Raw genomic sequence first — 3,326 nt, forward strand, 5'->3', positions numbered from 1 at the left:
ACAACAGGAGCATGGTTAGAAGGAGCCTTAGATAACAGCCCTAAGTTATCCAGCAGAGACGGCACAAAATAATTGCCCAAATCTACATGAGATGCCACTTTAGCATACCTTCAAGGACAACTCCATCTTTGGAATACTCATCCATTGCCACCTTTATCACTCTATGCAGGACTTGAAAGATTTCTCCCCCTCCCCCCCCCCCCCAAAAAAAAAAAAAAAATAATTCTCCTCCCGTGTTCAGGTGACAGTTGTTGTAAAATTTTGGATTTCTTCTCAGTTTCATTTTTCGGTGACAATGGAGACCAGAAAGACCTTGAGTGCATTAGCACATCTTTCCCAGCAAGGAGTGTTATCTCCAAGGGTTAGAGAGGCTGGATTCACCCCTTTTTTATGGATAGTGTAGGACCCACTGATAATGGGGTACTTTGACGTAGTGGTGGGTTTGAGCACGATATGGCCATATGGTGGAACTAAATCCCCATTTTTATTTATGGATTGTCTTCATATTTGATAATCATTTCTTTTGCATGTGTGCGCTATTCTTTCTTTAACCACTTGCCGTCTGAGTACCGTAGTACTACGTCGTCAGACACTCCCCTTTCTCGGCGGCGCGCGCGCGCCGCCAGAGGCTCGCTCCCGCTGTTTTCAGTCACAGCGGGAGTCGGGCCAGGGGAGGAGCGGCGGTGATCGCCGCTGCTCTTCCCCGATCGTCGGGGATCTAGTGTGGAGACCCGCCCACTTGTGTAAACAAAGCAGGCGGATCTCCTAAGTGACAGGCAGTGACAGATTGTAGGGTTCAGCATAGCTCAACCTGCGATCTGTCCTTGTGTCACACAGTCCCCTCCCCCCACACACGTTAGTAAGTAACAGGCATACATTAACCCCTCCCTCTCCAATAAAATTAACCCCTTCCCTGCCAGTGTCATTACAGTAACAGTGCATATATATAGCACTGATTACTGTAGTAATGTCACTGGTACCCCCAAAAGTGTCAAAAATGTCAGTCAGGGGTCCGATCTGTCCGCCACAATGTCGCAGTCCCGCAAAAATAAATCGCAGATCGCCGCCATTACTCGTTAAAAAAAAAAAACACCAAAAATGACAAAAATCTTTCCCTTAGTTAGTAAATATACTGTATACAGTATTGTTTGGGGGTTCCAAATAATTTTCTAGAAAAAAAAATACAGAATTTCACTTTTAACCACTTGCCAACCGCCGCAAGTACATATACTGCGGCGGTCAGCCTGTGAGGCTCTGGGGAACAAGCGCGCGCCACCGGCGTCGCGCTCCCGCTCCCGTCACGGACCCCCCCTCCCACGCGTGTGACCGGTGGACCCGATGTCCGCCGGTCACTCGGTGATCGTCGGTGCAGAGGGAGAAAGGCAGGCGGCTAATGTAAACAAGCCGCCTGTCATTCTCCCCTGTGTAGAAACAATGATCATACGTTTCTACTATGTAGGACCATTGATCACTGTTCCTACACCTCAAGCCACAGCCAATCACAGTTAGAATCACGCCCCTAGGGACACACATAACTCCTCCCTCTCAAAAAAGTTAACCCCCTTCACTGCCAGTGTAATTTTTACAGTAACAGTGCATATGTATAGCACTGATTACTGTAGAAATGTCACTGGTAACCCCAAAAGTGTCAAAAATGTCAGTCAAGGGTCCGATCTGTCCGCCGCAATGTCGCAGTACCACAAAAAAAATCGCAGATCGCCGCCATTACGCATTAAAAAAAAAACAACAAAAATGACAAAAATCTTTGTCATTTAGTAAACGCAATAAACCAATCAAAATACGCTTATTGTGATTTTTTTTACCAAACATATGTAGCATAAAACAAATTGGCCGAAAATGTTAAAAAATTTAGATTTTTACTTTTTTTTGGGGGGGAATTTCATATAAAAAAAATGTGAAAAATATTGTTTATTGGGGGTTTTTTGGTGCCTCAAGCCAAGTCAAGGGTGGGACTTTATGGGCAAGTAGATGCAAGTATTGATGTATGGGTATACAATATATATAAAATATATACAAAGAATAATCAAAGATATATGGTTCCACAAAAGGATGAAGAAGTCAAAATAATTTATTTACAAAAATAATTTTCCAAGTATATTGGATAACATAATGGTGAGTATAGTGCTTGGGGTAAGGAGCCCAAGTGTGAAAAGGTAAGAAACAAGTTGATTCCGAGGAATCAGTGACAATGGTGCAAAGGTGACAAGTTTTAGGGATTTTTGGGCTGTTTTTTCAGTAGATGTTAAAAGGACTAGGTGTCCTCCCAAAAGGGTCCCAGTTTGCTGACGCGTTTCGGCTCACAGGCCTTTTTCAAAGCTTAAAGTCACTCAGTGTTTGTTCTATGAAAAAGAAAGTTGTATTTCAGTTTATTTGGGGCCTTAATTTAACCATAGGTAGAATACAAAAAATGGGTAGAAAAATATTTCCACATACATTAATAGGGCTGGCGGCTAGTGCGTCAGGGTCCTCTGTCCTTATTGTAGTCACAGCGGGATCAAGTTCTGCGCAGAGACCTGGGATGGTATAGATGAAGGAAGAGGGTAATCATTGGATACTGTGTGTCCAATTTGTATCTTGAATGTGTATTTGAGACCACTTACAGTTGCGGGGGTTAGTACATGCTTCCTCATTGGGGGGGGTGGTTATTCCTCATCCGGACATGGCCCTGGAACAACCCTGGAATGTCCAGATATCTAGATTGCTCCGTGCTGATTCATCAGGCACCCCTAAGTGGGATCAATATATCCTACTGCTTAAAATCGTTTTCTATTTACCCTTATGTATTGTTTTATTTCCTTTATCTATATTTGCATTTACATGATCTTGTTGTTCATGTCTGTTTAGCATACTCTGTTTTGCCTATGGCTATTAATTTATAAAAAAGAGTCCTTGTTATCCAATCTATACTGCGATACTCCACATACATCGATTATGGCTGTCGGCGGTACAGATCGGCCCACCACATTCCTTCTAGTCACACCCAGCACGGGTAGCCCCTACACTCCGATGTAGGGGCGGCCTGGGACCCACCAATCCCAATCATGGGAAGGAGGGTACCTTCTTCCGTGTTGGCGGCCAAAGAGCGTCCTTCACAACGGGCCGTGGCAATCTGCGCGCGCATCCGACAAGCGCAGGTTACTATACAGACGCCACGTCACGCTCGGAGTCTAAGCCGTCCCACATGCAGAACTTACTGCGCATGTGCGGACGTCTTTAAAAGGCCGGGGATCAACAGTCAGCTCTCACTTCTCCTTAACAAGGAAGGAGACGGACACTACCTGCGCCGACCGGATGAACCACTCTGC

The 3,326-nt window shown here is 44.8% G+C and overlaps 1 protein-coding gene across 1 annotated transcript in view; it reads right to left on the bottom strand.

Annotated features, from left to right (window-relative positions):
• Positions 1–3,326, bottom strand: part of LOC309559011 (integrin alpha-M-like) — a 266,904-nt gene that overhangs the window by 145,588 nt on the left and 117,990 nt on the right. The gene's annotated exons all lie outside the window — the stretch shown is intronic.

Source organism: Pelophylax lessonae, assembly GCF_965119305.1.
Source record: "Pelophylax lessonae genome assembly, chromosome: 6".
NCBI lineage: Eukaryota > Metazoa > Chordata > Amphibia > Anura > Ranidae > Pelophylax > Pelophylax lessonae.